At 39.1% G+C, this 23,544-nt stretch overlaps 1 protein-coding gene across 2 annotated transcripts in view; it reads right to left on the bottom strand.

Annotated features, from left to right (window-relative positions):
* The window catches only part of LOC149172520 (uncharacterized), a 399,406-nt gene that overhangs the window by 45,099 nt on the left and 330,763 nt on the right, over positions 1 to 23,544 (bottom strand). The window lies entirely within an intron of this gene.

The raw sequence follows: 23,544 nt of genomic DNA, 5'->3' as shown, positions 1-23,544 counted from the left end.
GGGCTCTTAGATTAAAAGCCACTAAGTATTGCCTTATGAAGGATGGCCTTGGATGGAGAAATCCTGAGGGCATAGTACTTAGGTGTGTTGATGAAATTGAGTCCAAGAAATTAATTTCTGAGCTTCATTCAGGATTTTGTGGTGGTCATTATGCTGCTAGAACTATCGCCCATAAAATTCTGAGAGCTGGTTATTATTGGCCTTCAATTTTTTCTGATGTGCATAAGTTTGTTAGGACTTGTCAAGCCTGTCAACTTTTCACTGGGAAACAGAAGCTTGCTACCCTGCCCCTACAACCTGTCATTGTAGAGGCACCTTTTCAGCATTGGGGTCTGGACTTCATCGGAAAGTTCCATGAAAATTCTAGCAATGGCTACTCATGGATTTTGACGGCCACTGATTATTTCACTAAATGGGTTGAAGCCATTCCTGCTAAGAATGCCACTGAAAGGGTTATTATGGATTTCATTGAAAATAATATCATTACTAGATTTGGTGTCCCTGCTAAGATCACTATTGACAATGCCAAAGCTTTTAGTTCCTCAGAGTTTCCGTCTTTCTGTTTCAAGTATGGCATTGTCTTATCTCATTCATCAAATTACTATCCTCAGGGTAATGGTCTGGCTAAATCAAGTAACAAGAATCACATAACCATTATCAAGAAGATAGTAGGAGATAATAAGAAATCATGGGATAGCAAAATCAAGTATGATTTATGGGCAGATAGGATCACTAAAAGGAAACCTACTGGTAAATCTCCCTTTGAATTAGTTTATGGCTTGGATGTAACCTTACCTGTGCACCTGAAATTGCCAGCTTATCAACTCCTTCAGCGTTTTTTTACTAATAAAGATGTTGTTCAAAATAGAATAGATTAGATTGTGGAGTTAGATGAAGCTCGTAGGATAGTATTTGATGCTATATGTAAAAATCAGTCTAACATTAAGAAAAGCTTTGATAAATCCTCTCGATCTAGATCTTTGCAGGTTGGAGATATGGTACTTCTTTGGGATCGCAAGAATGAAAAACCAGGAAAACATAAGAAGTTTGACAGTTTGTGGCTGGGACCGTACATCATCTGAGATATAGTTGGACCAAACTCATTCCACTTGAGCAGATTGGATGCCGAACCACTTGATTTACCTGCAAATGGTCAAATGCTCAAGCTGTTCTTCAAAGATGATATCTGATGCCATGGGGCATCCTCTGTATTGTATTTCTAACCTTACACCTTGTCATTTTAGCATTTTATTTCTGTTTTAGGATTAGATTTACTTTTCATGTTACTAAATAGTTAATAAATGAAGAGCTTATATCTTTCATGTGCTTAATGTTATATGATAATTTTTGGATGGACGCTACTTATTTTCGGTTATGTGTTGTGTGGATGCAGATTCTGAATTCTCACATTCCTACAGTGCAGCAACGTGTCCCCAAGTAGAGTCAGATGTTGACTACTACGTGCCAACTACCCATAGCAGTACACCCCCTTTTTTCGCAAAAGGGATAGCACTTAATCGACATGTCCGTGCCATTCAACAGTCATCGTCAACCGGATCATGTTTTGTTGTAATCCCAGTCTGCATGTGTAAATTGTAAATAATCTTAGCAGATCTAAGTCATGTATGTAAACTGCCTAGGCAAACCTAATTTTCTAGTGATAATCTACGTTCCGGAAGGTTTTTTGTCTCACCGATCTATGATCGGCAGAGTTTTCCTTCAAACTAACCCCAAACCCGCAATGAATTGTCATTAGAATCTTAAGGGAATCCTAGTGTGTTTCGAGTCTATGTAAAAGTAATTTGGAAATAATCCTAATTATTTGGTTAGGTTATTTCAAATTGCTTGATCTGCTAAATTATATTTGTGTCGCAAGACTAGGTGGTCTATGAGGGTCTATGTCAAATGGGTTTTCCCCCTTGAGATGTAAAATTGTAAAAGTCATGATGTAAAGTGTCTTGAGGGTTAGAAAATGTTTTAATCCCCTCATAAGTCCTAAGTCCTAGGTCCTAGGTGATTTTTCCAAAGGCTAAGTTCGAGGATCCAAAAATTAAAAAAAAAAAATTAAAAATATAAATAATAAAATTAAAATATTAAAAAACTAAAAAAATAAAATAAATTAAAAAAGATAAACAAAAATTTGAAAAATAAAATAATAATAATAAGTCAAAATTTTGAGAAAATAAATGCAAAATTTTAGTTTTTAATATATTAAAATGCATTTAAAATTTCGACGGACAAGATTGAAAGGGATTTTGATCCTCATCGATGATCGAGATTAGTTTGACATGAATCACTTGAACTAGCCGTTGGGAATTTTTCTTTTAAATAGGGTGTTAGGGGTCATTTGAGATCATTCAATCTGTGAGTTTTGTGCTGAAGAAAGCTCTCTTGTAATCTTTTTCTTGTGCAATAAAGAAAGACTTTGGGGTTGAAATCTTGCTAGTGTTACTCTTCTGAAATGCTATAAGATGTTTCATTTTTCTGCATAAATTTATTTTTCAGCCATTGGTAATAGCTTGATGAAGAGTGATGTTGAACACGGATATCTTATTTACTCACTAGGGTTTGAATGGTAATAGAATTTCTGAAAACAATGGCAGGTATCTCCATTGGATTTGGATTTTAGTATTTTTTTTTCTCTCTTTATTGATAGTTGAAGTGAGTTCTGCAGGAAATCTAGATTGTAAAGATCAACGGGCGTTTGGGGAAGTTCTCAGCTGAACCAGCCAACTCCCGAAAAGCATTTTCTTGAAGAGCCCAGCCAATTTTGATCATGGGTTTATCATTTAAATTTATCTTTTGAATGCATGAGAGGTTTTCTGAAGTATCTCATAGTAAATCTGAAATTCTGAAAATATTACTATGGATTATTGACAAATCTGGCTGCTTAGAGTCAAAAATCTGTAAATATTGTAATTGATTTGTAGGGTTTTAGTGTTAAATCCTTGCATATATTATTTCTGGGTATTTTTGCTTTTGTTGTTACAGGTTTTGGAGCTGAGGATATAATCTTGTCCTGAAGCCAGATCTAGGCCCTGGAGGGTAAGATCTGGCCTCAGCATCATTTTGCAGGGATAATCTTCAATGAGTTTTCAATTTTTCTGAATAAAGTCGAGAGTCTGTGCAAGCTATCTGCCTGCTGGAGTTTCATTTCCAGGAAAAAAATTTGAGGCTGTGTGAAGCTTCTGGATTGCTGCCATCTTTCAACTCTCTCCCTTATTTCTATCAAGTCCATGCACGCACAGGCTTCTGCCTGTACGATGTCATCCATCTCCTCTACGCAGTCCCTCGATTCCGCTGCCATCAAATTTGAAAACCCTCGCAGTCTATTTCCGCAGTACCATCCTCTCTCTCTGCTCATGCTAAACACATTGAAATCACGCAGCCAGCATTTCCACAGTCCATTGCTGCCCCAGCCATTTCTCTCCATACTCATCCTTGCTCTGCGTCACACCATCGAATTCACATAATCTTTCCATGCAGCTCCCTCTTTCGCCATCGTCCAAGCTGCTGCGTTCATCTTCCATCTGCTACCACTCCCCATGCAGCTCCCTCACTCGTCGTTGTATCTGCACGCTAGTCTTTCTTCTGCCGTAGCCACACATTGCCCATTCCGCCCTAATTCTTCCCCGCAGCCCCTTCACACTCCTCGACCACCTGCGTATTGCTCCTCACTTGCAAAAAACGGACCTGCACACGCCCACGCACAATGCAAAAACGTTGAAACAGTACGACGTAGGTAAGATTTGAGGTCACGTATTATAAAATTCATTTTTTTTTTAATGCGTAGGCAGTAATACCATCAAGGAAAATTCGAATTTTTTTAGGTTTTGATTTGTATTAAGGTAGCATTCATATTTTCTTAGGTGTTAGTTTAGTTTTAGATTTTAGATTTTATGAATTTCACTTTTTGCATATATTAGATCATGTTTTAATTTTTATTTAGCTTATAGTCTTTAGTTATAGTTTAATTTTAGTTTTGTTTTATTTAAATTTTGAATTTAGAACTATAAAAAATCATAAAAAGTTTTAAATTTTAGATTTTAATGGGTTCATATTTTGCTTTGATCATTTTTTAGATTTATTTGATTTTAGAATTTAGTTTTCATTTAGTTTAGTTTAGTTTTAATAAGCTTTAAGTTTCATTTACTGTAGTTTTTGCGTAGTTTAGTTTCATAAATAAAAATAATATAAAAATATATATAAAAATTAAAATTTTTAAAAAGCTTAACTAAAAAATTGAAAATTCATTTTTTGGTGTCTCTTGCGGTCTAAATCCCATAGGGTCTACCCCCCTTAGCCTCGAGAGATGGCTTAAACGAAGAGATCGGGGATCAGGGTGACAGCACCCGGTCTGAGCGTTGTCGCGCTGCCTGAACAATCTGTGCGACAAGAAACCTGATTTCGTAGTAATTGGCAGAGAGAAAATCAGGAGAAGCACACTAAGGTGTGATTAATGATACCTCTCCTAAACTTCTAACATACTCGATGCCTCCAGCGCTGTAGATGACTGTAGCTCTGACGACTGCAATGTCACCGTTTTAAGTATTATTAAAATAGGCTTCTCAAGAAAAGACGGATGAAGATCTATCTGTGTATCGACCAAGCTTACGCTTGGAAGTAAATTTTATCTATGCAAAGTTAACTTATATGCAAATGCATCGGAAGATGAGATGAAGTTAGACCCGAGAATGGGGAAACACTTGCGTTGCTAAAGCCCTCAATTACCCAAATGAGATGTTTGCTTTATTAGATGAAGACTTAAAAGATAAACTATTGAAGATATTACAATTAAAATATCAACCTATTTTAAATCTTCTTGATACAATTTAGCTCAAAGAGAACAAAAAAAAACTTCTTTGCAATTCGTTATCAATGTCAACAAATACTCAAAGTATGCATATCCTAGGAAACAAAGAGCACAATCTATTGTAATTCCACAACAAGATTCTTTAACAATCACTTGAAAAACATTTGTAAAAAGTCTAGCATGTAACAAGCATTAAATAATCCAAGCAATGACGATAGATAGATGCAAGATATTCAACAGATGCACAATGTCTGGCAATTAAATTTCAAGAGATACAAATACTTTAAACAACCACGAAATTTAAATGCTAACCAATTTAGATCCTAGAATTGAAAGATTTATGCTTAGTGACCCAAATCTAGAAAATTACCACCTTCCTATAGTTAAACTTAGGATATAAAAAATTTAAGCACATTTAACTAAGGAAAATTTTTGATACCACACAAGTTTTTCTTTTAGATCGTAGCCTTAACACAAAAAGACACCAAGAAGAAATTTTAAATTTGACAACTTAATTATTCCTTAGGTGAATTTCTCGATATGCTAAGCAAGACTAAATGTGACCAAAATAAATAAACAAATAAAAGATTTAATAAATTTTTTAACTTTTTATGGGCCAGGGGCCACATAAAAATTTAAAACCTTTAAATGTGAAATTTATCTTGATTTAAAACTTCAGGATTTCTCAAAGTCACATTAAAAATGAAAAAGAAGCCCCTTCTTTTTTTTCTTTTTTTTTTTTAGTTTTTTATGTTTAGAACTTTTTTTTAAATTTTTAGATTTTTTAGGACTTTTTTAAATTTTAGGATATTTTAATTAGATTTTTGAATTTTAAATCAAAATGAAACAAACAAACAAAAAATCAAAGTCAAAACAAAGTTAAAAAAAGAAATAACATAAAATCAAAATCGGACTTTTGAACTCTTTTATGTTTTAGATATCAAACTTAATCTAAAAAATAAAATAAAAAATATGCCAAACTTAAATCTACGTATCTAACCCAACGCAGCACTAGCATACAAGTAAAAAAAAGGAAATCGAATGCTTCTTATTTTGCAGCTGCAGGAAGAACTCGACGACGAACAGGGATAGCTCGATTGAGGAGATGACGTAATGGAGAAGAAGGTGAGGGAGCTACGTGAGAATTTTCTTGCAGGTTTGCGTTGAAAGGAAAGGAGTAATGCAAGGGTTTGGCAGCGACGGAGAAAGAGTTGGAGATGGCAGCCATGAGGGTTTGCGGATTAATGGGTGAAGCAGCGTGAGGAAGAAGGGACTGCAGGTCGATGGAGTTGAAGACAAGGGTTATATGCAGCGAATGAAAGTGTTTGAGGAGATCTATGGGGAGGAGGGAACCACGTGAAAGGAGGATGCGGGTTGAGCATGGACCAGACAATGGATTTTTTTATATTTTTGAAGAGGCTGCGGGAATGGGAAGAGAAAAACGCAGGTATCGAACAATGAAGGCAAGGAGTTTAGGCAAAGATGGACGAAACTGAGGGTATAAAAAGTGCTTGATGGACAGAGCTAGACTGAGCGGATTTAAGAAGAAAGCAGCAAATGGAAAGACACAGAGCTTCAACCATGATTTTTCTTCTCATGTGGCTATGGGCCTCTCCAAAAAAAATTGAAAATTCTTCAGCAAAACTGCAAAATGAAACTCTAGGAAGCAGAAAAAATGGAAGGTTGTGGCCCAATAAAACCCAGAAATTTCCAGATCAAGTTGACATGTTTTAATTCAGATTTATAATCGAAACCCTTGTAAAATTATCTCCAGATTTTAAAAAAAATTAAGAAACCCTTGGACTTCAAAAATAATGCACCTGCAAAAGCTGGTTTTGAGGTCAGAACATACCCTCCAGGGCCTAGATCTCACTTCAAAATCAAACTTTACCTTCAGATCTGCAACCCGTTCCTGAAAACACAAACACCCAAGACCTGGAAATACAAAAAATAAATACATCCCAGAAACCAAAGTCAGAAAAACCCAAAAAAATTACAGATCTATGCACACGAATAGCAGATCTACCAGATCTAGCGAGTGTGAGTCCAATTTAGCTCCCAGATCTGATAATCTAAGGCTCTTAAAAGCCATATTTATCAATTTAGCACAGAAAAATTTTGAAATTTAAAATTTAAAAGAAGGTGCTTCACCCAAAACCCTTTATGCATCACCAATAAAATTTCTTATGATAAGCCCAAGATCAAATCAAGTTGGGCTCTTCAGAAAATATGAATCAGGAGTTGGCTCACTTTTCAAATGCAGATAATTTTCTGAATTTTTTCACTCACTTTTTACCCCAAAGTCGGGGTGACGGTTTGAAAGTTAAGCCCCTAACACATCTTAGCGCCTAGAGTCGATGTATATTACCATACTAGATCACACAAAAAAATTCGAAGAATTTGGTCAGGTCTAGGTAGTCATTTTTTAATTTTTTAGATTTCCTGCAAGCCAAAAATTGCAATTAAAATTGTACTTGTAGTGTAATAAGTGATGTCTAGAGAAGTTGCATGTGGTATGAGTAATGAATTTTATACCTCTCACCTTCAAATTTCTACTATGACACACTTTGATGGGTTAAAAATGCGTTTTGAACCCTCAAAACCCACTTTTCCTAAGTTTAGTGGGAAATCTTGCAATTAGTTAAGCCATAAATTAAATAAATGATGTAAAATAAATATCCACACCTGCTAAATGTTGGGGAAATGAGGTGGAAAATTATGGGAGAGTTAAAGTGAAGTCCCAAGGTAATGTTGACTCCTAAAATCAAGGAAAGGACATGTGCTCAAATAAAATCAAATTTATGGCATTAAAGGAGAAAGTTGCTTACTTGGAAATTCGAATTTGTGAAGTTAATGCACATTTGGGAGGATTTGAGAGAATATTTGGTGGAGATTTTTGTGGGAAATTGTTCCCACATGGGTTACCACCCATATACACTTGTCATTCTATCATAAAATTCGAATTTGGCACATAAGGGAAGAAGAAAATGATGTCCACTTGCCAGAATTCGATTTTTACACTTGACATTGGAGCTCTATTCAACAAATTCGAATTTCTCTTTGGAATTGTCACCTCATGCCACTTGTTTAATAACTTCTACATTGGGATAGGCTCCAATTCCATTTGTCATTGTCATTCTTCATTGGGATTTGCTCCCAACTCTCTATATAATAGAGCCATGGGCTCTCACATTGTATCATGTAATATGAGCTATTGTGCTTGAAGAGACTCTGCGGGATTGTATTCACTACTTGCAATATAATACAACAATCATTGGGATAAAGCGTGATGGTGTTCTTCTCCTTGCATGTGTGGTAAATTCTTGACTTGTTATGCTTCTATTCATTTCTTCATGTCATTTTTTCTTTCATGCTGGTTTCAAGATATGTTAGTATGCAACTATCTCATATTAGCATAAGAATTAATTATTTGCTTTAGGAAAAGAAATTTTCTAATGGATAATAGATGTATCTCTAAGAATTATTTCCACTGCACTTATTTAATTTCATATCGATTTAATGATTTGTGGTGAAGTTTTGTAGACGAATCATTATTTGATCAAGCTTTTCAAGCGTGAGAGGAAATTCTCAGAGGAATCAACCCATTCTTGAAAAATATTCAAGGAGAACCCGCATGTTTTGAATTCCAAAGACTAATATATATCTTATTTGTGTCTTGCAGGGATTCTTTCAAGTTTCTTAAAGCTTTTATTTCTTGCATCAAAATATCAAAATTGGAAAATTTTATTTTTTACGTATTGTATTTCATTTATCAATATCTGGCTATTTCAAAGAGCTAAGTCATGGCTAATCAAAGAGGAGAGTTTGCTCATACTCTTTGGCCTAGCCTCTTGTAGATTATTTTTGTAACATACTTTGTTGTCATCTTGGTCTAACATCTGAGTTATTTTTGTATCCTTTTGAGCAAGATAGTTTCCATGCTTTGATTTGTAGACTTATTCATATTGAAAGCATTTATAATATCTCGTGCTAACAATTTAGTATTTCACTTTTCAGGGTTATTTTGGCTTTCCATTTGAAAGCATTTCACTTCATTTTAAGCAGAATACAATTTCATTTCTTAAAGAGCAAATACTTGGAAGGCACTTGTTGTTTATGTATTTCATGCTTATCTTATGATGGTTATTTCTCATATCAATTTTTTTCTTATAAATCTTAAGGAGACAATCTATTTAACTCTAACAATTCTCCTCGAAACTCACATCCTTTTTTAACTTAAATTTTCATTAGGGACCACCACCCTTAGCTAACCTAGGAGATAACTCAAATGGAGAAAGTCAGAATTAGTGTAACAGCCCCTTCTCTGAGTTCCCTGCCAACAACCACACCTAGTGGGGTTGAAGGCTTTTCTCACTGACTTATAGGTAGGTGTAGGAGGCAGGGTCAATATCTCTAACTAACCCTCAAGCCTCTTCTTATATTTTTCCTATTGATGAATCAACGGCCGAGATTAAGTCTCTAATCAACGACTAAGATTAAAATATACTTGATCCTTGTCACTTAAAAGTTTCTCACCCATATTCTTATTAATACCCATTAATATTTTTATTTTCCTAAATTTCGACTTAGAAACCCATTAGAAAAAATTAATTATTTTAATAACTTCTCATCCGAGTGGAATTTCTCCAAACAATTTCTGGGTTCTGAAGATCTCATATGTTCTAGCCCCTCCACAAAATTTTGGAGCTAGAGCACATTCGATGCTACCCGAAATCAACAGTTGGAAACTCTGTGCTTGAGATCTTTCCATTTGGACCAACCTAGTCTGCATGGAACTAATTTCCTTAGCATGATTAGATATTAACTTTGTTTGATTAAGTTCCATGTTTCAAGTTTCTGCATCAGTATTTGCATAGGGTCACATCAGATTCATTGGATTCTTTTGATTTACTTAGACCCTTATCAAAGCCTGAAATTTCAATCTTCCTAGATGCTTTCTTATCCTTTTCAATTTCCTCAGCTAAAATAATTAGTTTTAGCTCGCCCCAACTCATAAGAAGTATCAACATCAAAGGCATCAACATAAAAATCCAAAAGAGACCTAGCAGGAGGTCTATAATCTTGAGGTAATTCTTTAATAATACCATCTAACCTCTTATTAAATTCCTCTATGGTTTCATTTTCTTTCTTCTCTATGACATTGATAGCTTTAGCCAAATGTCTTTCTTCTCTTTTGTCTCCATACTTTTCTCTAAAGGCATTAATAATCGATTGCAATGAATTCAACAAATTATCCAAATTTTCTAATAACCAATCGAGAGCATCTTCCTCTAATAAGGAAATAACAAAGAGGCTCATTTTCACATTTTCATGATTATAGTCAGCACCTCCAACATATTTACCCAACCAAGAGCTAAAAGCTTTTAGATGAGTCGTAGCACTAACCGCATTATTTCCTTGGAAAGAAGGCAACTTGTCAAGGCCATTATTAGAAAGGTCATTTGGATAACCTTGAATGTTAGCAAAGTTACAAGAGGTGAACAAGTCCATGATATCTTTGTCAAAGGGAAAAGGAGGGGCCAAATCAATGCTAGAGAGAGAGATCCTTGCTCAAGAAAATCAATAGATCCACAAGAAGGGAGCTTCTAGCAGAAATTCTTGAAAAAAATGAAAGAAGTGGAGTCGCCACTTGAACATGAATCTAGCTCCAAGATCCAAAAGGCAAAAACCGAAAGGTTAGTCAAGGAGAAGCAGCAGGATAACAGGGAGGGCTTCATGTCTGAAAAATAATGGATGAATAAGTGGAGTTGCTACCCAAATAAGAAACCAACCAAAATATCCAGGTGTTAAAGGCACATAGAGAGAAGATGAAAGGATTAGTGAGAGGAAAAAGATAAGGTGATGAAATGATGAAGAAATATAATGGCGCCAGAAAATGTGGCATTGATGGGATAAGAAAAGATGAAAAATTGAGAAGATAAAGATGATTAAGGGGAATGTTGCAAAGCCAAGGTCCAAAAAATTGGTCCTCGGGCAACGGCGCCAAAAAATGTTGTGCCGCTTGTCGAGCTAATGAATGGCAGAAAATATTAGATGATTAGAAAAATGTCATGAGGAACAAGGACAAGCAAAACTCTATCCCTAGCAACGACGCCAAAAAATGTTGTCACCTAGAATGTCTAAGCACCGCAACAACGACTCAGATCGAGAGTTGTCACACTGATCCCAATCACTCCATTTGAGTTGTCTCCCTATAGCAAACTAACGGGGGTAGACCCTATAGAAATGGGATGAATAAAAACTAGTTGGGAACCAATCAGTTTGGGAGACACAGCTAAGCAACCAATACTTGTTTAGATTGCGCAATATTGTGAAGGATTCAATTTTATTTGAAGAAAATGATCCCAGTGCCTTGTGGATTCAACTATCTTGCAAAGAAAATAAAGCCCAAGTAAATGATGGGAAACTATTGTTGAATGATTCAATTGTTTTATATGCAAATGTAAAACTTAAAGCTATGTGAAATGTAGGTACTTGGTTAATTTTAGTTAAATGAGGGTCTAAAATTATTTCTGAAATATGTCTTAAATGTTGTTTAACTTAAGGCTAAAAAAGGTGGTGATCTAAATGTGAAAGCATGTACTTATACCAGCACTGCAAAATGTAAAATCTGCATAAATAATTAATGAAATGCACAATGAATTGAAATGTAAAATACTGGAATAAAACACTTTTAAATTCAAAAATTCATTTGTATGAAATACTCAAACAAGATTATTACATGCATAATTAAAACTAGATTAGTCCTACTTGCATAAACGTGTAAAAACAAATGAACTTCAAAAATTAAACTAAATGTTTTAAACTCAGATCACATTAATCAAATATCAGTCTAATAACTTTCTCTTACATCAAATGTTAAAACCAACAATATATTCTAAACATCACTCCTGTAACCATGCAATATTAAAAAATTCTATGTATAACAGCAGAAAATTTTAAATGACAAACTTGTAACTACAATTTAGAAAATTTTTGAGTTTAATTCTTTCTGATCTATTGATGTATTTGATCTTAAAAACTTAGAAATAAACAACTGAACAACAATAAAACAATTTTCAAAAATTTGTTAATTAGCATGCAAAAAATTAATCGTTACTATTGATCAAGATTGTCATTGATATCAATATGGCAATAATCTGGGATACTAAATGATGATATGAAGCCAAGGAGAAACAGAGCAGATCAGTGAAGTAACAGGAGCAAGAAGCCAAGGAAGAAAGCCATCAGGGAAGCCTTTGGAAGACAAGAATAGGAGCTATCAAAGAAGAGCTATCAGAAGAGTTTATCGAAAGCCATCAAAGAATAGCCATCGGAAATCACAGAGAAGCCACAGGAAAGCCAAGCCAAGAGTAAAAGTCGAAAGGAAGAAAACAACGGAGGAGCATTGCGGACCCGATGATTCTGTTAAATTCGCTTTTATTGAAATATCGCATATGCCCAAGAGAAAGAGTCGGAAGGAAGAAAACAGTCTTATCGAAGGAGTTAACATATCAGTAGTTTATTATGTGTCACCACTCGAAATCCCCGATTGCGATAATATTGTGGACCCGATTGGCTTATCAAAAACAGTATTGAATATCGTATCCACCCTGTCGAAAGTAGGGGAATCGACAATGTTATGTGCAGACCTCCGATTCTCATGAAGTTGTGATTGTGGGATTAAAGGTGATGATGTGGCATGTGGGACCTCCATGTGGGTATAGCCTCTCCTATGTGGTTTCCGTGAATAAACAAGTCTATGATATAATTGGATGAAAGGACCTCCGATATATATTTTAATATACAAGTCGGCCTCCCTCCAATAAACGTGTCTTTTGGGTATTGGTGAAACCCGTATAAATACAAGTCAAATGCTTCACCTCAAGTATGAATCTCGGGTATCAATCACAGAGAAGAAGTAACAGTTCACAACTCGTGAACTTGAAGGAATAGAGGAAGCCGAAGGTCGAGCAGGAAGGAAGGAAGCCGAAGGTCCAACAGGAAAGAAGGAAGCCGAAGGTCGAGCAATTTTGTTGATTGGGTTAATCTTTGAAACGCACGAACCTGTGATAAATTAATCTATGGAAGAAGTACAAAACGCAACTTGAAGAACAATTTTGTGAAGTGAAATAAGGTTTCATCTGTCATCGTTTGAAGGGAGTAGTAGACAACACCAGGATTGAAGTGTTTGTGAGTTTGTTTCTTGGAAGTAAGATATCGCGACAGTAAGAACAGTAAGAAGCAGTCACTCCCGAAACAGTTACCGCAACAGTAAGAACAGAGGGTTGAAAACAAAGAATTGTTTTGTGCAGACATTGAGGCTTAGCGCAACTTATCAAAGATATCTTGTTGAAAAGCATCAACAGATCTTGGAGACATTATTGGAGATCATGATGGCTATTTGAAATCATCATGAGGTAACTTTGCAGAGTCTGTTTGGGCAATATGAAGAGTTGTGAAGACTCCTTCATATGAAGACAGGTTGTCATTGATGATGTAGCATGGAGACTACAGTAGAGCTGTAGATTGACAGAACTCAGTGAAGAAGATTTTGGGAGACATGAATTACTATCAAACATATCTAGACAAAGTATAGTAGTGGGTTGGAGCCCAAAGGGTTGGTGCCCTGAAAGTTGGAGCCTCGAACAAACAAGTTAGGTGTAATATTCCTAATTAGCCATGGCTAATTGGAATATTCGATTTTGCTCAATTTTGCCTTCTATAGTTATTTATAAATAAAAAGGTGAGGAAAAGGGGGACATAACTCACCTTTAGAAGAAAGTCACTTCCTAGTAGCACAACGTTGTGACTTAAAGGGGAGCCAAGGGGGCCAAAGGACCACGCAGAGATGGGGCCCACGCAGACACTTGGAGGGACTGCGCAGATAGAAAGGAACACGTGGCAAGAAAGGGACTGCGTTGGAGGAGGTGGGCCTTGGGATTGAGAGAGGCCAACACTATAAAGAAGAGGGGAGCCTCCTCATTTTGTCATTCGATTATGTGCATTTGAGCTAGTCACTTCGACTTGGAGCACGCTAATTGTTTAGCCTGTCTGCAGCATTGTTTAGTGCATTGAGTGTCTCCGTTCGGAGATCTCGCCCTTAGCCCCGGGGGACTTTGAGTGCCTGCTCGGGCAAGGTAGTTTCATCAGTGTTTTGCAGTAGGATTGATCTATGGCGTTGTGGAGGAGCTTAGCATTTGAGGACTGCGCAGTCTTGGGAGAGAGGGACGCAGTTCTTTTGGTGGGAGTTCCAGATTGGGGGCTTGTGGAGGATTAGAGCTGGGAGATTGAGCAAGGGATCAGCTCTTGCATATTGGAGGATTTTGGCAAAGTTTCGAGCTGAGTTTTGATGGATTCTATTCAGTGGCAACGCAGAGCCTTGAGGGACAACGTAGATCCCTAAGGGGGTGATTTTCGGGGATCGGCTATTTTAGAAAATATTTCTGGGTTTTTCTGGGTTTCTTTAGTAGAGTCTGATTCTAGAGTTTCAACATTTTCTGAGGAGGGGAACAGCCCCAAATCTTCATTTGATTTCTAGGAGTAGGAGCAGCACAGCAGTTCTCTAGCAACTTGGACGCAGTTCAGAGAGAGGCCATTCCTTTTCTATTCTGAGTGTATTTCTTTACTTGCCTTGTGCAAGTCGAGGTGCCATCTTTCTGATCACTTCTTGTACTCATTCCATTACTCAGTATAATAAAATGGCTTAGCATTTCTCTCTGCATTTCTTGAGTATCTACTTATATTTCATGTTCACATTATTATATGTTGTACTACTGTTATTTTATCACTTTGAGTTACTGGTCACTATATCATTTTGACATGTTTGGTTGGAGTTTGCTTGGGTTTGAGGGATATCCCGGAAATGGGATATTACAATGGTATCAGAGCATAGATCTGGCTCAGCCTGTGGAGCTAGCAATCTATGACACCGGGGGAAAAGCCCTACATCTGTTACAGAGGTAGGAGATACAAAGACACTGGGCGTAGGTTAGAGAATACCTACGGAGAGGGAGACTGTGTTTAGATGGTGGACACAGAACAGGAGGAGCTTGTGGTGAATGCAGAACAGGAGGAGCCTGTGGTGGATGCAAAGTAGGAGGAACCGATGGCAGATGATGACGAGAAGAAATTTGCGAACATGCTCCTCAAATCAGTGCAGGATCTATCGAGGCAGATCGAGGTGATGGGGTAAAGATTCACGACAGTGGAGTCTAGACAGCGTGAGAGCCCACGAGTTTTCCAAGTTGGAGAGGGATCGAGTGCATCTCACCATTTGCCAGAGCAGGGTGCCACTCAGCGTGATACTACTTAGCAGGTGGCCTCACATGCCCCTATACGATCTACCATGCCCGCTTTCCTAGGAGCAGATACGAGGGCCCGAGCACAGCAGGAGGCAGAGCCCAGTCATATGGGCGATTATTTTGCAGAGTACCAGGCCTATGGGCAGAAGTTCAAGGACGCTCTCTCATTCAGAGACTTTGTTCAGCTCCAGCAAGATAGTAGACCCCGCGACCATCACAGAGGACACCGACATTATCACGATGGAGAAACCCACCGCACAACTAGTAGATTCCACTTGCCTACATTTGATGGTTCATCAAACAGTTCGACAAGGTCTTGGGTGGAGAAGCTGGACATCTATTTCGAGCTTAACCAGATGTCAGAGGCAGAGGCCATCAAGGTGGCGACATTACATTTGGATGGTGAGGCCTAGGATTGGTGGTTCCATGGGATGGTTACACTCGGACATTCCACAGTGACAACATATGTCGAGTTTACCAGGAGATTGATGGAGAGGTTTGACCAGAGGGATCCGGAACAGCACTTCATTGAGCTAACAATGCTCAAGCAGACAGGGAGCCCAGAGACCTACATTGTAGACTTCTTGAGGATTTCAGTGATGGTGCCAGATCTATCCACAGCACGGAGGATCTACATGTATGTTGAGGGGTTAGCAGAGCCACTTCGAGGTCTAGTCAGGTCCACTAGACCAGCCACACTCCAAGATGCTATTAGCAGGACCCAGGACTTACATGATGCCTTACCCAGGACTCGGACACCTTACCCCCAGAGACAAGCTTTCTAGCCTAAGGGGAAGGATGTGAGGATTCCGCCTCCAAAGGGGAATCCAGGATGAGCACAGATTGATAATGATGCCATGAGGGAGTTGAAGAAAAGCGGTTATGCTTCACCTGTCAGGAGCCGTGGGCACCGGAACATAGATGTGCCGCTGGCAAAGCACATTTTATTAAGGTCTTCTCCGAGAGCAGCGGGGAAGAGGATGAGGAGGATGATGTGGAGGCAGGAGGTAGTCATGCCACGCAGGATCGTTTGCCACCTCCACCACCACCAGCGGGTGGTGCAACTTTTGCACCTACCGGAGGGGCCCTTGCAGCATTGCGAGGAGTTCCCAAGTATTTGACACTCCGCGTACGAGGGACAATACGTGGCTAGCGGGTATCAGTTTTGGTTGACAGTGGGGCAACTCACAACTTCATCGATGCACAGATGGTTGAGCGAAGAGGTATACAGACAGAGAGCTTCAATGGCTTTTCAATTTTGGTCCCAGGAGATCAGACCATGGTGTGTGCTCGTTATGTTCCAGAGTTATCAGTGACGATGGGAACCTACACACTGACAGACCACTTTTTCGTGGTCGATATTCCGAACACCAACATGATATTGGGTGTTCAATGGCTTATCACTCTAGGGAAGGTCACGACAGATTGGAAGACCCTAAATATGGAGTGGGATGATGAGAAGACAGAGAAGCATGAGAAGATATGGGGACAACACACATATCCGCCTCAAACTGTTTCGGCTCATCAGATGGAGGCAGTCTTCCGGAAGGGAGATGTAGAGTGGGTAGTGGAGCTGCGTGCATCAGAGGCAGGGACTACAGGGCAGACAGTACACCAAGAGATACAGTCCATCATTGACCAGTATGCCATAGTATTTGGGGAGATTCCGCCAGGACAGCCACCGAACCGGGGGTTTCAGCACACCATTGAGCTTGAGCAGGGCATATAGGCAGTGATTAATATCCCCTATAGGCATCCCAAGGCCTATCGGGATGAGATTGAGTGGGCCATTCAGGAGTTGTTGGCCCTTGGGCACATTCAGCCGAGCACAAATCCTTTTGCTTCTTCCGTGGTGTTGGTGAAGAAGAAGGACGGCACATTGAGGATGTGTATTGACTACAGGGCCCTGAACAAGAAGACCCTGAAGAACAGGTACCCCATACCTAGGATCGATGAGTTGAGAGGAGCCAGGTTCTTCTCAAAGATTGATTTGAGATCTGGGTACCATCAGATTCGCGTGAGGGAACAAGACATTCCCAAGACCGCCTTTAGGTGTCACTATGGGCACTTTGAGTTTTTGGCTCCATCTACATTCCAATATTGCATGAATCACATCTTCCACAACCACTTGAGGAAGTTTGTGTTGGTATTCTTTGATGATATACTCATTTACAGCAGGACTTGGGAGGAGCATCTCCAGCGCATTGAGACAGTGTTGCCAATCTTGGAGGAGCAGCAGTTCTATGCCAAGCTCTCCAAGTGTGAGTTTGGATTGACAGAGATGTACTTGGGACACATCATAGGGGAGGATGGAGTGAGAGTCCACAAGGAGAAGATTAGGGCCATCCAAGATTGGCCAGAGCCGAGGAACGTGACGGAACTTCGGGGATTCATTGGTATTTGTACTTACTACCAGAAGTTCGTCAAGAGTTTCTCACATCTTGTTGCACCCCTGACAGATTTGACGAGGAAGGGGGCATTCAGTTGGTTGGATACAGCACAACGGGCCTTTGACAAGCTCAAGGAGGTGATGAGCAGCTGCCCAGTGCTTGTATTGCCAGATTTTTCGTAGCCATTTGTTTTGAACTGTGATGCGTCGGGAGAGGGGATCGGCGCAGTATTGATGCAGGGAGGTCACCCTATAGCCTTTGAGAGCTGGAAGCTCCTTCCGCACGAGAGGTTGTATTCTATATATGACAAAGAGATGCAGGCCATCATGCATGCATTGGCCAAGTTCCGGCAGTATTTAGTGGGTTCTTTTTGAAGCAGAAACAGCTACAGGAGAGGCAGCAGAAGTGGATCAGTAACATCCAAGCATATGACTTTGACATTGAGTATGTCAACGGTAAGAACAATGTGGTAGCAAATGCCCTTTCACTTAGACCAGCCACGTTGTCTCTTATGATCTTGGACGCAGACTGGAGGGCTCGACTCTTAGTAGAGTACTCCAAGGACAGATTTGCATGTGAGGTTCTGGATGGGCAGGTGGCGAATGACAGGTACAGGGTGATCGATGAGATCATCTACTACAGGGATCGGATCTTCTTGACTGAGAGATCTCAGCTCAAGAAGAAGATACTTCAGGTGTCACATGATTCACCATTGGCAGGCCATCAAGGGTTTACCAAAATCTACAGGGCCATTAGAGAGAAGTTCTCTTGGAAGGGCCTCAAGGAGGACATACTCCAGCATGTCCGGGAGTGCGACGTTTTCCAGAGGAACAAGGGGAAGATGAGCCATCCAGCAGGACTATTGCAGCCTCTTCCCTTTCTGGAGGGGAAATGGGAGTGTATTTCGATGGACTTCATCACAGGGTTGCCATGGTACAGGGCAAGGATTGCATCTTTGTCGTCGTTGATCGACTGACGAAGTACTCACACTTTTTCACCATATCCGCACACTACACAGTAGCATAGGTGGCCGAGTTGTTCTTCAAAGACATTGTCAGGTTACATGGTCTTCCCAAGACCATCACCAGTGACAGGGACAACCATTTCATGGGTGGATTTTGGCAGGAGCTTTTCCGGTTGGTGGGGACGGAGTTGACATCGAGTACCAGCTATCACCCACAGACGGACGGGCAGACAGAAATAGTTAACAAGTGGCTGGAGGACTACTTGCGTAACTATGTCAGTGGGCAACAGCGAGCATGGCTAAGTGGCTGCATCTGGGGGAGTACTACTACAACACTACACATCACATGTCCATTGGTATGTCACCATTCTATGCTTTGTATGGATATCATCCCTTATCTTTTGTTGACGTGATGTTTGGTGCTAGCAAGGCTCCGAGAGCCAAGATTTGGATCCAAGAGAGTCAAGATATTCTTCGAGCTCTCAAGGATAATATGGCTATAGCACAGAACCAGCAGAAGCTGTATGCCAACAGGGGTCGGGTGGAGAGACAGTTTGAGGTAGGGGACTTGGTCTACCTACAGTTACAGCCATACCGACAGTCGTCACTGAAGCAGAAGGGGGCTGAAAAGCTCAAGCCCCGCTTTTATGGGCCATACAGGGTGATACGCAGGATTGGACAGGTTGCATATGAGTTGGAGCTACCCCAAGGCAGCAAGATTCATAACGTCTTTCATGTATCATGCCTGAAGAAGGCATTGGAACAGCATGTGACAGTGACAGATGAGCTACTGCGCACGGATGATGAGGGGCATTTGGTGTTGCAACCAGAGGCTATTATTGATACCAGGAGAGGCAACTATGAAGCACGACGGTCTGGGAATTCTTGGTGAGGTGGAAGAGTTTACCGGATGAGGATGACACTTTGGAGAGTGAGAAAATTTTGCAGCATCCATCACTTCAGTTGCTTGAGGACAAACAACATTTTGCCGAGGGAGACTGTAATATTCCTAATTAGCCATGGCTAATTGGAATATTCGATTTTGCTCAATTTTGCCTTCTATAGTTATTTATAAATAAAAAGGTGAGGAAAAGGGGGACATAACTCACCTTTAGAATAAAGTCACTTCCTAGTAGCACAACGTTGTGACTTAAAGGGGAGCCAAGGGGGCCAAAGGACCACACAGAGATGGGGCCCACGCAGACACTTGGAGGGACTGCGCAGATGGAAAGGAACATGTGGCAAGAAAGGGACTGCGTTGGAGGAGGTGGGCCTTGGGATTGAGAGAGGCCAACACTATAAAGGAGAGGGGAGCCTCCTCATTTTGTCATTCAATTATGTGCATTTGAGCTAGTCACTTCAACTTGGAGCACACTGGCTATTTAGCCTGTCTGCAGCATTGTTTAGTGCATTGAGTGTCATCATTCTTTTGCAGTAGGATTGATCTGTGGCATTGTGGAGGAGCTGAGCATTTGAGGACTCCGCAATCTTGGGAGAGAGGGACACAGTTCTTTTGGTGGGAGTTCTGGATTGGGGGTTTGTGGAGGATTAGAGCTGGAAGATTGAGCAAGGGATCAACGCTTGCATATTGGAGGATTTTGGCAGAGTTTCGGGCTGAGTTTTAGTGGATTCTATTCAGTGGCAGCGCAGAGCCTTGAGGGACAGCGTAGATCCCCAAGGGGGTGATTTTCGGGGGTCAGCTATTTCAGAAAAGCTTTCTGGGTTTTTCTGCGTTTCTTGAGTAGAGTCTGATTCCAGAGTTTCAGCATTTTCTGAGGAGGGGAATAACCCCAAATCTTCATTTGATTTCCAGCAGTAGCAGCAGCACAACAGTTCTCGAACAGCTTGGACACAGTTCAGAGAGAGGCCATTCCTTTGCTATTCTGAGTGTATTTCTTCACTTGCCTTGTGCAAGTCAAGGTGCCATCTTTCTGACCACCTCCTGTACTCATTCCATTACTCAGTATGATAAAATGGCTTAGCATTTCTCTCTACATTTCTTGAGTATCTGCTTATATTTCATGTTCACATTATTATATGTTGTACCACTGTTATTTTTATTACTTTGAGTTCCCGGTCACTATATCATTTGGACGTGTTTGGTTGGAGTTTGCTTGGGTTTGAGGGATATCCAGGAAACGGGATATTAAATTAGGTGCCTTGAAGGATAGGGTTGGAACCCTAGAGGATCGGTGTCCTCCAGAAACTAGGTCAGAGCATGTACCAGAGAAGGGTTGGTACCCTAGGGGTTGGAGCCTCTAAACACAAGGTCGGTGCCTTGAGAAGATAGGGTCAGTGCCCTAGAGGTTGGAGCCTCACAAAAGACCAAGTTGGTGCTTGGCAACAAGTTGGAACCTGGGGAATTGAGGATCGGCGTCTTCATCAAGGGTTGGAGCCCTCTATATTGTACTTAATTCATTATAAATATTATATTAATAAAAGCATTTATTCCTATTGCATATTTGTGTTCTAAATATAATTGATTTCACTGGTAAAAGTAACAATTGAAAAGGAATATTGATTCACCCACCCCCCCCCCCTCCTCAGTATTTCCAACAGTTACTGAAGATAACTTATAATTTTGCAATGTACAACAGTAAAAGATGTAAATTAAATTTGCTGCTAAACTCCAACAAATTGCAAATCTATGCTAGTATTAACCTTGCTTTCAATTATATTAATGAAAGAGGTAAGGGTTTACATGACGTGAACTAGTCAGCCCTTAGGGGCTTGAAGACGCTTGAAGATGAGCTATCCAAGTCACTGAAAATCCTCCAATTCCAAATGCCAACTTCAGAAGAAAAAAATTGAGAAAATTTTTGTTAAAATTTGTTTAGGAGAAACTTAGCGATGAAGTTTTGGTGAAGAAGGTAAGGAGGCTTAGAAAGAAGGGAGGTCGAGAAGGAGGCTGGAGATAACCAGCGTAGGACCTCGAGGCCCAAATTTTTTTTGCCATGATCTTTGTGAAATTTGTTCTTCAACTTGCAAATAAAATGGAGATGCCCTTGTGGGCCTAGATTTGTCTCCAGAATCCACAAAAATCGCCTGCAATCTTCAATATTGTCCCTACACAAATGAAAGATAAAAAACCCCGAAACATGTATATACAAAAATATGAAATACACAAAACCCCAATGAATTAAAAATTTGATATTTACAAATCTACAATAATATTCTACAGATCTAGCAAATTTGCAGATCAAAGCCCTCTATTAGCTAGATTTAAACCATTTTGCACAAATTTAGAAATAAATTGGAAGTTTTAAAGAGGCACAAGCCCAAGAAAAACGCTGTAAGTAAAATATTCTATAAAATGACTTCAGAAATTAAAAAGACAATGGGTTCTTTTATATTTTGCAAACTGAGAGTGAGTTGGTCCAATTGAGGACTTCCCCAAACGCCCAAATCTTGAATGATAACTTCTGCACACTTAGGTATGATTGTTAGATTAATAGAGATTTAAAAAATGATCATTAAATCATCAAGAAATAGTGATACCTGCTACTTCTATCAAATCAAAATGATATTCTGAAAACCCAGAAATCTATGCAAGATACCTATACACAGATCAATCCTCAAAGGCTATTAACTAGCAAATGCAAATAAAACAAACAAAGTATTAAGAACAATATTACCACATAAATCTGAAAAAAGAACACCACGATCTGAAACCCCAAAGTCTTTGCGTTTATTAACCAGAAAATGTTACAAGAGCTTTCTTAGAGCAAGTACACGATTCAGAAATCAGATCCAAATAATGGAGAGAGGCCTCTCAATTATAGAAAAATTCTTCAACGGCTAGTCGGCTTGATCCACATCAAAGCAATCTCAACTGTTGATAAAGATCAAATGATCTTTTAAACATCACCGTTGAAATAAATTTACTTTTTTGAGAAATTCGAATTTCACTTTTAATTTCCTTTTAATTAACTAAAAAATGATTATTTTGAGTTAATTGCCGCAAAAAGTTAACTTGACTTAACTACTATGGTCCAAGGATTCAAAATGTCTTGAAATTTTCAATATTTCCTTGGCCGGGGACATCCAAAAATTAAAAACTTTAGAACCCACGAATTTTAAATGCTGGAGAATTTAATTTTTCCTGGGACCTAAATTAATTAAATTTATTAATTTAACATTTTAATTTATTTTAGCCGGAAATTTTAATTAATTGACTCATGAGGAGATTATTAATTTTTTCAATCCTCTAATATTTAGCAATGGTGTCTAACTATGAGGGACCATGCACTAAATATTTTTTTACATGAAATATTACATTTCTAACCCATGAAGGAGAAACACCTGTTCATTATAGACCCTCAATAATTACCCATTTCTGCGACACAAAATATGATCTAGTAGACTAAGTGGCTTGTAATAAAATAATCTAACCAAATAGTTAGAATTATTCCCAAATCACTTTACAGAGACTCAATAAATAACACTAGGAGTCATTTAAAATCCTGACAACAAAATCCACCCTAGCTTTGCGGTGACACTGAAGAGAAAAACTTTGTCGATCATCCGTGTTTAAAAACACACATGAATCGAGGAGACTAAAAACCTCCTAGCATACAAATCATCATCAGAAAAATAAATTTATCTAGGTTGTTACATATATTTGTGTTACTAAGATCATTTACATTACAAAACGCAGATGGGTTTACAAAACTCCAGTGTGCATATAGTTGATAATGATGAATTTGTGGATCATTTGAGTGCTCGGACATGATGGAAATCCATGCGCGAAAAAATGTACAACTATGGGGTAGTTGACATAGAGTGGTCAACAGGTGGTATAACACTTCCTTCCATACTGCAGCAAAAATGACCCCATCTATAGCACTTTATGGATATCATCCATTGTGCATCACATCATCTTTAAGAGAAAATTCTAAGGTTCAAGCAATGGAAGATCACATCAAGCATCAACAACAAGTTCTCCAATTCTTAAAAGATAACCTCACTCTGGCGCAAAATCGAATGAAACAACAGGCAGATTAGGATCCCAGTGAAAGAAGTTTTGATGTAGGCATCTGGGCATTTTTATGGCTACAACCATACAAATAAATG

This window comes from Pinus tabuliformis, chromosome 4_2 (genome assembly GCF_031772625.1).
Source record: "Pinus tabuliformis cultivar Carrire ecotype Pingquan chromosome 4_2, CPIR1, whole genome shotgun sequence".
Classification (NCBI taxonomy): Eukaryota; Viridiplantae; Streptophyta; class Pinopsida; order Pinales; family Pinaceae; genus Pinus; species Pinus tabuliformis.
The sequence above is the reverse complement of the archived record's forward strand: the minus strand, read 5'-3'. Positions and strand labels throughout refer to the sequence as shown.